The following is a 12,433-nucleotide window of genomic DNA, read 5'->3' on the forward strand; positions in this document are numbered from 1 at the left end:
AGGCACTGCTCAAAGATAACCTAGGAACGGATGGTTCGACGAGGACTGCCAGAGGATAACGGACGAGAAGAACGTTGCCAGAAGATGGTGACCCGGGAAAGCAGGGGACAATATAGGGAAGCCAGAATATCCGAAAAACGAATCGACCGCAAAAAGAAAAAAGAACATGAGGAAAATGTGATTTCTCAGGCGCAAGAGAGTATGGAACAGAAAGATATGCGGAGATTTTACGAACCTGTCAATGGCGTGCGAAGAAAAACAGCGCCTTCTCCCGTCATGTGCAGTGATCGCGATGGAAACTTGGTGACAGACAGAACAATGGTGGCTGCCAGGTGGAGAGAGCACTTCGGGGTATTGTTGAACAATGGATGTGGAAGAGCAACATACAGAATTCGAATTGACGACGACGGACCAGCTGTGGAACTTCCAACGCAAGACAGCCATAGAGGATTGAAGAACAACAAGGATGCTGGAATAGACGAACTTCCGGCCGAGCTTCTTAAGTACGGCAGTGCGCAGCTGTATCAATTCTTACCGGCCGTATTATATTGATAACAGCACGTCACAATTTTGAGCTATACCTCAATTAATAGGGCGAAATTTGCGATTTTGAGTTTTTTTTTTATAGCAAGCTATTACAGGCCAAACTTTTCAATAGGTCCTATCTGCATTTGAGAGCCTCTCTTTATTCACTTTCTCTTTCAATTATTGCAATGTAATGCTACACTTTTCAACTATTTTTGTAGACGATTGTTTTGATCATCATTCAATTCAACGAGACAATTATAATACAAATAAACAGCTGAGATATTAAGGAAAAAGAGGGAAACCAAAAAGAGCCTCTCTTCTGCAAATGTTTGGCCTGATTAAGCATGGGCATATTGTTAAGCAATCACGTAAATTGACCAATTTACCTCTAAATGAACGAATCATGCAAAATATTTCGTTTCGCCAAATCTAATTTGATAGTTTAGTTAAGTTTGGTTGATAGTTCATGTTGTCAAAAAAATGAGAAAATTGGTAAGAACACATACCCTATTTTTATTGTTTACAACTCTGAAACTTTAACAATTCTGTGCAATAAAAAACTCTACATTAAAAAAAAAACAAAACAAAAATAGCTGCATTGTACAGCTGCAAAATGCCTTCCATCTGTTCCTGTCGTCCTGTGGCAGACAAAAACAAACGACATATCAAACCTCAGCCCGCCATGTTCTTTGTTTCGATCACGATCACGCATCTGGCCTCCGAATAGTATGTAGCAGCCAAACAAAAAAAAAATATGTCGTTCGTCACTCAGCCACAATTCCCATCCGACGGCAACGGCAACAGTCGAACCCATATATCGAACGTGCTCTGAGGCGTGATTTCGAATAATTTCATTTCGCCCTTCAGCTTTTCCGAACTAGCACAACAAAGCTACACACACACGGGGCTGCTGATAGATATCCTGGGGTGATCCGACCCTTCAAATTGCATCCACTGCGTTTTGATCAGTGACAAATTGTAACTGTCATTCGCTGTGCTGGCATAGGTAGGTATATGTATGAACGTGTGGTGTGGCCATGAACAGCAAACAGGATCAAAAAGTTGCTTTATTACCCCGGGAGGGGTTCTTTTCGATTCACGTTGGTAGCACTCTGACATAGGACAGACACAGCGTCCTAGCCAAATTATTCGGCAATGCGAAAACCGTGGGTAAGGGTACCTCTCGGTGTCCTAGTGCTATCCTACTGTAGGGGCTGAAATTCTGCGGGGTGAAATGGGAGGGCGAGTGGCAACCAACAACAGTCGCTGCAGCAAAAATAACAACACGACATTCACATTGGCAGGCATCAGACAGAGACATATCGCTTCGCGAGAGAGCCCGAATGAGCAACGACGACGCCATTTCCACAGGGATAATGCAGATTTATGACAGTTTCGGGCTTCATCGTGACTGAACGGTACCCGTGGACGGGTCGTTTTTTTTTGTGTAGTCGGTTGCTGTTTTTAAGAGAATCTACCTTTGAATCTGGTAGAAGTTTATGGGTAATCGATTGTTTTCTAAAAGGTTATAGTAAACCTATAATGCACACCTTGTTTAACTACAGTGATAGACATTCGTTTAGCTGAGGCTAAAAAATTTTCAAAAAAATGTCAGGAAACTCATACAAAAGATTTTATGATAAAACTTTTTTATCGTAGTGATAGTATATCTAGTACTGTTTTATAAAAATGTGATTACACTGAAACAAGAACGAGGGTAAAAACCCATCAATTGTCATTTTTTGCCTAGACATTCGTTTAGCCGAATTGATTTTTTTTTTTAGAATTTCATAATAAAAAACTAACAAATTTCGAAAAATATCCAATAAAGTCATTTTGTATGGTGACCTGCATTATAGATCGACTTGTAAATCATGAATTAGGTCGTTTTTGGAAGTGTTGCCATATTAATTTTGCATGCATCTCATATAAATATGTCATATTATTGTAAATGTTTCCAAATTGAGATTTGATGTAGTTATTTTTATCGGAAGTGTTTCAAAAGAATGCAATGAAAGTTTCATGACCAAAGCAGGTTGAAAATTTACGAAAAACAATGTTTTTTACAGAAAAATATAACGCAAACCATCAAAAAATCACGTATTTAAGTATTGTTTTGATGAAACATTATGGTTTCACTTGCATAAATCACAGCGTTTACTACTATTACGTCTTGTAATAGCTCCCAATACCTTCCAGACTGTATTCTGGCTGAAATAACATATATTGGAGGGCTCATATTTCGAGAAATGGCACTGAAAGTATTCAAATTTCTAGCATGAACTACTTGTTTCATAATTTAGACATTATTTTCAAATAAATCATGTTTAAAATGAATGTGGTTCACAACTAAGACTCATTTATAATATATTTCTCCAGATTGAATGAAATAAGTCAATTGTTTGACCATATCTTGCATTTTTGTATGAGCATCTGCTTTTAAATAAACAGGGTACAACAATTCTGACACTACTTGCAGTTCTTTCACTTAGTAGACTTCTAACTTATTTATTAATGCTAGTATCAAACAGGTATACTCCACAGGCATTAGGGCACGTCTTTATTTCAATGCAGAATTATTTATTTTAGCTTTTATCAATCCCATTTTAAAGTTAAAACAATTAAAAACTAGTATACTTAATTTTTTCATGACATTTTATGTAATAATTTGAACATTTCTAACAATAATTCTGTGCCATATTTTCAAAACTGCTAATCTAGCTTACGTTTGAGTGTTTACAGATATCATTTTTCTTAAATAAATTTGTTTATCGTCGCTTCTCCTTATCGGGACATTTTTTATATTTCTCTGAATTTCACAAATAAACTTTTAAGGTCAATTATCTTGCTAACACGTCATAAACTAAATGCCTTGGAGTATACCCTCGAAATATATTCACGAAATTGCAAAAAAACTATTGAAAACCAATTTTTCATTTACCTTGGCTAAACGAATGTCTAGGCAAAAAATTACATTTGAAGGGTTTTTACCCTCGTGTTTGTTTCAGTGTATATGTAATAATAATCACATTTTTATAAAACAGTACTAGATACACTATCACTACGATAAAAAGTTTTATCATAAAATCTTTTGTATGGGTTTCCTGACACTTTTTTTGGTCTCGGCTAAACGAATGTCTATCACTCTATGAAAATGCCTAATTAATGCAACAGGGTGCATCTTAACTGTGATTCGGTGCTAGGAGAAGTTGAGACCCAATAGCTTACTTGGTACCTACAATGCAAACTGTGTTTGTTATTTTGGTACCCATCATTACTTCCATCATTCCTATAACTCATTTCATACATTTAAAAATATTCAGCTTTTTTGTGATTTCAACCTTTGGAGAACTCAGACTAATATAAAATACGATTCCATTGTTTCAGCCTTAATTTATCCTTATTCTAGAAGGATGCTCAACATATGGTATGTCATAAACGAAACAAAACAAATAAAGTAAAAATATAAACAAATAAAAAACGTAGGGACTGAAACCATTTGTGTAGGGGGACCTGTTTTGAACGCTTTCCGCTTTAACTCAGTCAAACTCATACCAAATGACACGATTTTTTAACACAACTAGATACAGTGTCGATAGTTCATCTTTTTTTCTGAAATAGGATAGAAATCTACTTTGTCATATGCTCTAATTTCCGTCACATCAAGCGGGAAATTTCCAAGAAATTATTACAGATATTCCAACTGATCTTTGCCAATGGCTCATCAGTTGGAAGCAAAAGATGTCAATAACTAGCTTTTATAGCACAGGGGCGAATAATTACGCAAATTTTACTCTCCACTTACAACTTCACATTTTTTCTTCTCATTTTGCGTTAGCCGAAGGCAACGGCACCAAAGCATCAACTAGCTGAATTCAAGCCTCACTTTACCAAACACCGTATGTAACATATGTAAACAAAAAAGAGATTGTCACATAAGGAGCTAATTTTCGTTGAGAACTACTTGTAGCACTCACCTTTGGGGTTGATTTGTGAAAAAATACCCGGCTTTTTCACGTTTCAGGTATGCGAAATGCATGAGTTGCTATGGGAACAGTGAACTTCCCCTTTGATTTTCTCCGTTCATGGATTTTGTTAGATACGGTGTTTGGTAAAGTTAGGCTTGAGTTGTTCTTCATCACCGTTCATTTTTCACTTCGCCAGATTCGTTTGTTGAATCAACCTTTAATTCACACCTCACAAAAGCTCTGTGGAGTTTCAAAGCTGGTTTTCACTGCTGCAGAATGCAGCAAAAGCTGCTCAATTATTCTAATCAATAGCTTTTCCCATCGGTAAAATGTTTGTTCACAGTTGTCTTCGTCACATAAAAGATGTAAGCAAATGTGTGCGTGGATTTTCTACATACGAAACGTCGCATTTTACAACCACAGAGAATGGTTTCTTCGTAACACTGTGATGGCGTATTATGATTTGGAGAAAAATTTATTGAAATATTTTGGTCATTATCCTAAAGCTACATACTTCGGATATTGAACCATTCTGCTTAATCGTACTTCGAATATACGATTTATTTTGGATTGCGAAGATTTTGACCGACTTTTCGAATAAACTGACCGTAGGCGTTTCCTAATCATGACTCCTATGTACCAAAGTGTCTAGTCCACAACTATTTTGGGCCAACCTTAATTTAATTCCCGGCACACCGTCTGCCGGGAATTGAATTCAGGTTGTGCCCCAAATATTCGTGGACTAGATGGAAATAGAATTCGAAGAACAATTATTCAATCTTTTTATTTTAAATAAATTGTTGTTCCTTCACAATAACGTGCTTGGTCCGAGCTGGGTTATCCGGGCATCGCAGCCAGCTGGATATGACCTTCCAGGTGAAAGATTGCTGACTTGATCAGAAAATACTCCATGCTCCGTAGATCTTGTTTTAAATCCGTAGATTGATGCCATCGCTGGCACGCTTTGGGCAGCAGTCTTTCATATCGAACAAGATCTTCCAAATTATCAGCTTCATTATTTCCCTGTATGCTGTAATGATCTGGAGCTCACATGAAGGTGCATCCGTTCCGGCTCTTGTACCTCTTGTACGCCCTGAACAAAAGGGTGTTCCTTGGTTGAGGGCCTTGACCACGCTGGCTGAATCCGAGACAATGAGTAGAGGAGTGTTACGGGCGTGAGCAATCGTCGTCGCCGCATCGGAGAAAACAGAGCATTGACCTTTTAGCAGATCGAACTCATTGTTTGTTTTCGCTGTGTATTCCTACGCCAAGAAGACTGATTATTTTTATCCATCGTTATAGCATATTTCTGTTGCCCGGTACTTCTATCTTATTAGCGCCTCAACGGAAGTTCATTTTAAATAGATCACCCACATCGTCGGTTTTTCGCCAACCAACTTCTAGAACCGACCCGATAGAGTTCGGCCTGGTTGTCGAGAAAACCAATACACATGTCTATCAACAACACGGTAACTGGTTGCCACAGGAAGTCTGAGTTTTATCGGGAGTGTGCCAGCTTAGGCGCAGGACGCCAGGGCAGGTGTCGACGATAGCAACTCCGATACGATTCGTAAGGCAACGTTGAAGAATGGATCAAGGGTTTTGAAAAGTTCTTCCAATGCTTGCAGGTAATCTCAATTTTGTAAAGGATTCGGCTAAATACAATTACATCAGTAATTCAGAGTTGGGACGCTCAGTCACTTCATGATCGTTTCCCAGATAGCAGAAGAATGCCATCGGCGTAGACCAAGATATACACTCTTACTGGTGGAGAGACCAACCAGCCAAGGGCTGAAAGTCTCTTTAGCCCTAAAAGGGATGCCTGGGGTCCATTGGACCCCAGGCGCCTTTCAGAGCTCGTCTTTGATGGAACACACTCAGCGAGGTGACGAATCTGCGGCCATGAAGGTATCCCTTTTAGGGTAAAGACAAATCAATCAATCAACTCTTACTGGAAGAACTCTGAAAAACCTGTTAATTTTAACCAGAAAGCCATCAACGAGTCCTAGGGAACTCTGGTTTCTTCAGTATTTTGAAAGGTAATCTCCTACATCAACCTAAAAAGCTAGAGCTTGATGGAATGGAGATACTTTCCTGTTACACCCCAACCAATGAGTTGTTGCAAAATATATGACATCCAGGTCCTGTTGTAAGTATTTGACAAATCTAACGACGCCAGTTCCACCAAGCTGCCATATGCGATCTTTTTCCAGCTCTGAAGGCGTGCTACCTGTGATCCAAGATAAAACTGAATCAACAATACCTATTTCTCCATAGTACACGCTTCGTGGCTGCCGTTCTCCATCCTTGGTCACGCCCGAAGGTCGCCAAGTCATCTGATCAGCCCATCGCGCTCCGAGCCTTCTTGTGCCAACCGGATCTATCACGAACACCAACTTTGCATGGTTGTTATTCGGCATTCTTGCAACATGCCCTGATCATCGTATTCTTCCGACTTTTGCCACCTTATGGATGCTGGGTTTTCCACAAAGTGCAGCGAGCTCGTCTCGTGGTTCATCCTTCTCCGCGACATATCATTCTCCTGCACATCGCCGAAGATCGTCTTTAGCACTTGTCGCGAGGGGGCGGTCCAGAATGCCGAATTGTTTAAAAATCCATATTCACTAAAACTGATGTGGTCAGGGCGTTAACAGTGTGCACCCAAAATAACCAAAATTGGCATTTTATAATATTTCGCTTCCCGAGGGGGCGGTCCAGAATGCCGAATTGTTTAAAATCCATATTCACTAAAACTGATGTGGTCAGGGCGTTAACAGTGTGCACCCAAAATAACCAAAATTGGCATTTTATAATATTTCGCTTCCTGAGGGGGCGGTCCAGAATGTCGAATTGTTTAAAAATCCATATTCACTAAAACTGATGTGGTCAGGGCGTTAACAGTGTGCACCCAAAATAACCAAAATTGGCATTTTATAATATTTCGCTTCCTGAGGGGGCGGTCCAGAATGTCGAATTGTTTAAAAATCCATATTCACTAAAACTGATGTGGTCAGGGCGTTAACAGTGTGCACCCATAATAATCAAAATTGGTATTTTATTATATTTTGCATCCTGAAAAAAAAATTTTTTTTTTTTGAACTGAAGAGCTGGTTACTCAGTGAGTAATTTGGAGTAACCACGATGACACCACTGCCCGAGGGGGCGGTCCAGAATGCCGAATTGTTTAAAAATCCATATTCACTAAAACTGATGTGGTCAGGGCGTTAACAGTGTGCACCCAAAATAACCAAAATTGGCATTTTATAATATTTCGCTTCCCGAGGGGGCGGTCCAGAATGCCGAATTGTTTAAAAATCCATATTCACTAAAACTGATGTGGTCAGGGCGTTAACAGTGTGCACCCAAAATAACCAAAATTGGCATTTTATAATATTTCGCTTCCTGAGGGGGCGGTCCAGAATGTCGAATTGTTTAAAAATCCATATTCACTAAAACTGATGTGGTCAGGGCGTTAACAGTGTGCACCCATAATAATCAAAATTGGTATTTTATTATATTTTGCATCCTGAAAAAAAAATTTTTTTTTTTGAACTGAAGAGCTGGTTACTCAGTTAGTAATTTGGAGTAACCACGATGACACCACTGCCCGAGGGGGCGGTCCAGAATGCCGAATTGTTTAAAAATCCATATTCACTAAAACTGATGTGGTCAGGGCGTTAACAGTGTGCACCCAAAATAACCAAAATTGGCATTTTATAATATTTCGCTTCCCGAGGGGGCGGTCCAGAATGCCGAATTGTTTAAAAATCCATATTCACTAAAACTGATGTGGTTAACAGTGTGCACCCAAAATAACCAAAATTGGCATTTTATAATATTTCGCTTCCTGAGGGGGCGGTCCAGAATGTCGAATTGTTTAAAAATCCATATTCACTAAAACTGATGTGGTCAGGGCGTTAACAGTGTGCACCCATAATAATCAAAATTGGTATTTTATTATATTTTGCATCCTGAAAAAAAAATTTTTTTTTTTGAACTGAAGAGCTGGTTACTCAGTTAGTAATTTGGAGTAACCACGATGACACCACTGCCCGAGGGGGCGGTCCAGAATGCCGAATTGTTTAAAAATCCATATTCACTAAAACTGATGTGGTCAGGGCGTTAACAGTGTGCACCCAAAATAACCAAAATTGGCATTTTATAATATTTCGCTTCCTGAGGGGGCGGTCCAGAATGCCGAATTGTTTAAAAATCCATATTCACTAAAACTGATGTGGTCAGGGCGTTAACAGTGTGCACCCAAAATAACCAAAATTGGCATTTTATAATATTTCGCTTCCCGAGGGGGCGGTCCAGAATGCCGAATTGTTTAAAAATCCATATTCACTAAAACTGATGTGGTCAGGGCGTTAACAGTGTGCACCCAAAATAACCAAAATTGGCATTTTATAATATTTCGCTTCCCGAGGGGGCGGTCCAGAATGCCGAATTGTTTAAAAATCCATATTCACTAAAACTGATGTGGTCAGGGCGTTAACAGTGTGCACCCAAAATAACCAAAATTGGCATTTTATAATATTTCGCTTCCCGAGGGGGCGGTCCAGAATGCCGAATTGTTTAAAAATCCATATTCACTAAAACTGATGTGGTCAGGGCGTTAACAGTGTGCACCCATAATAATCAAAATTGGTATTTTATTATATTTCGCTTCCCGAGGGGGCGGTCCAGAATGCCGAATTGTTTAAAAATCCATATTCACTAAAACTGATGTGGTCATGGCGTTAACAGTGTGCACCCAAAATAACCAAAATTGGCATTTTATAATATTTCGCTTCCCGAGGGGGCGGTCCAGAATGCCGAATTGTTTAAAAATCCATATTCACTAAAACTGATGTGGTCAGGGCGTTAACAGTGTGCACCCATAATAATCAAAATTGGTATTTTATTATATTTCGCTTCCCGAGGGGGCGGTCCAGAATGCCGAATTGTTTAAAAATCCATATTCACTAAAACTGATGTGGTCAGGGCGTTAACAGTGTGCACCCAAAATAACCAAAATTGGCATTTTATAATATTTCGCTTCCCGAGGGGGCGGTCCAGAATGCCGAATTGTTTAAAAATCCATATTCACTAAAACTGATGTGGTCAGGGCGTTAACAGTGTGCACCCAAAATAACCAAAATTGGCATTTTATAATATTTCGCTTCCCGAGGGGGCGGTCCAGAATGCCGAATTGTTTAAAAATCCATATTCACTAAAACTGATGTGGTCAGGGCGTTAACAGTGTGCACCCAAAATAACCAAAATTGGCATTTTATAATATTTCGCTTCCTGAGGGGGCGGTCCAGAATGTCGAATTGTTTAAAAATCCATATTCACTAAAACTGATGTGGTCAGGGCGTTAACAGTGTGCACCCAAAATAACCAAAATTGGCATTTTATAATATTTCGCTTCCCGAGGGGGCGGTCCAGAATGCCGAATTGTTTAAAAATCCATATTCACTAAAACTGATGTGGTCAGGGCGTTAACAGTGTGCACCCATAATAATCAAAATTGGTATTTTATTATATTTTGCATCCTGAAAAAAAAATTTTTTTTTTTTTTTGAACTGAAGAGCTGGTTACTCAGTGAGTAATTTGGAGTAACCACGATGACACCACTGCTTGTCGCTTGAAAACTCCGAGAGCTTGCACGTGTTCCTCGAGCATGGTCCATTTCTCGTGTCCATAGAGGACCACCGCTCTTGTCATCGTCTTGTACATGGTGCACTTGGTGCGTGGGTGAATCTTTTTAGACTGCAGCTTATTTTGGAGCCAGTAGTAGGCACGTCTTACACTGATGATGCGCCTTCGAATTTCACGGCTAGCATTGTTGTCAGCCGTCAGTACGGAGCCGAAGTAGACGAACTCCTCCACCACCTCGAAGGTATCTTCGTCTATCGTCACAATACTACCTAGACGGTCCCGGTCGTGTTCGGTTCCGCGTGCCAGCATATACTTTGTTTTGGACGCATTCACCAACAGTCCGACCTTTGCTGCTTCGCGTTTCAGGCGGATGTACAGTTCTACCATCTTTCCAAATATTCTGGCGATAATGTCTGTGTCATCCGCAAGGCCGGATTCTGTGAAAATCGTACCCCTGCTGTTGAGCCCGGCTCGTCGCATTACACCTTCCATTGCGATATTGAAAAGTAGCCATGAGAATCCATCACCTTGTAGCAGTCCCCAGCGAGATTCGAATGAATTGATAGTTCAGCTTCGTGTTCGTCCATGATTTTCCATTGCTCTGCGCGGTCGATACTGTCGTATGCCGCTTTGAAGTCGATGAACAGGTGATGCGTTGTGACCTGGTATTCACGGCATTTCTGGAGGGTTAGCCGTACGGTGAAGATCTGGTCCGTTGTCACCGGCAAATGACCTACAAGCCGTCGATTCATCGGGAGAAGTTTTAGAGCATCGGGTAAGTTATATCATCCAACCTGACGTTCTTGCCTCTGGCCTTCCAAAGGGCGAAGGTTTGTAAGGGTAGTTAAACTGCTGTCCATGATTGGGACTCACGCCAAAACTGATGGTGGATGACGTGGCTTCCAGATGGGGTCAAGTTAATAATCTTGGACTCAATCGATTCAGGGCTGCAAATAGGTTAGGAGAGCATCCAGCATAGCTGTGGTCCTCACAAATCCCTACCTCATGCTTCCACGGGTCGTCAATCGATGACAAAGGCCGCCAGCTAAGAAATATGTGCTTAGCTGGTAGTGCAGCTTGGGCACTGTTGTCCTTCTGCCACCAGCTAGATTGAGGAGGTACGTCCCGAGCGTCTGTTCACCAAGAAGGTACGGCTCAAACAGCGTCTGTTCTGGCATCCAGCGGCTGAGTATGAAATGTTCCTCCTCCGAAAACTATACCTAAGGTGGAAGCCCCACCATGGTGGAGGGACCTTAGCCCAACAACCTGCTGTTCTCGAAACCCAAAAACAGTTACAGAAACCGAATATGAAAGATAAAGAACAGATTCAACGGCAAAGACTTTTAAGGCAAAACAACGGACAATAATTGGAACTTGGAATCCTAGCCCGGCAGAGTAAACCTGCACAACTATCCAAAGAGGCGTGCCGTTTGAGGCTTGAGGTTCTAAGACTGAGCGAAGTTCTTTGACTGAACGGTTGGCGTCCGAGGTGAACACGCTCCTCGTCACCGTGGAGTTAGTTTCCTGCTCAGGGCTTATGCCCACGCTGCACTCTTGGAGTGGAAACTTATTTATGAGAAGATAATTGTAGCCAAATTCAAAACACGGGTTTAGAACCTTACCATGATTCAATGCTACCGATGCTGCCGAAATGCAAACCAACCGATGCTGCCGAAATGCAACCGATGCTGCCGAAATGCAAAACAAAGAGAACGTTTACAGCCAACTGAATGCTGTCGTGGATACGGTTTCAAGATCCTCATGGGCACGAAGGTTGGTTCCGACAACTCGGATTGTGAGCACGTCATGGGTTGACAAGTCCCAAAAAAATGACCACGTGGTTTATGGACAGCCTCTTAGTAAACCAAAAAGGGTGACCTGACTATATGCGATAATTGGCGGTGCATCATGTTACTGTGAATCGTTCTTAAAGTCCTCTGCAAAGTCACCCTTTACCGGATATAGGAGAAGATTGACACAATTCTCCGACAGCAGCAAGCAGGAGTCCGTGCCAGACGATCCTGAGTGAACCATATTTTCACACTCCGTGGAGCAAATCCCAAGCAAATTCCAAGAGTCTCTCTACCTAGTCGTGGTTGTGTGTTACGAAAAAGCTTTCGACCGCCTCAATCATGAAAACATGTGGGGAGCCCTGAGGCGCAAGGGTGTCCCTGGGAAAATAATCGGCCTCATTAAAGCACAGTACAGGGCATTTTCTTGCAGAGTGCTGTACAACGGTGTTTTATCTGATCCGAACCGGATCGTTACTGAAGTGAGGCAAGGATGCATAC

The 12,433-nt window shown here is 41.0% G+C and overlaps 1 protein-coding gene across 2 annotated transcripts in view; it reads left to right on the plus strand.

The window, feature by feature from the left end:
* The window catches only part of LOC115260665 (homeotic protein ocelliless), a 140,543-nt gene that overhangs the window by 108,542 nt on the left and 19,568 nt on the right, over positions 1-12,433 (plus strand). The window lies entirely within an intron of this gene.

Source organism: Aedes albopictus, chromosome 1 (assembly GCF_035046485.1).
Source record: "Aedes albopictus strain Foshan chromosome 1, AalbF5, whole genome shotgun sequence".
NCBI classification, from domain to species: Eukaryota; Metazoa; Arthropoda; class Insecta; order Diptera; family Culicidae; genus Aedes; species Aedes albopictus.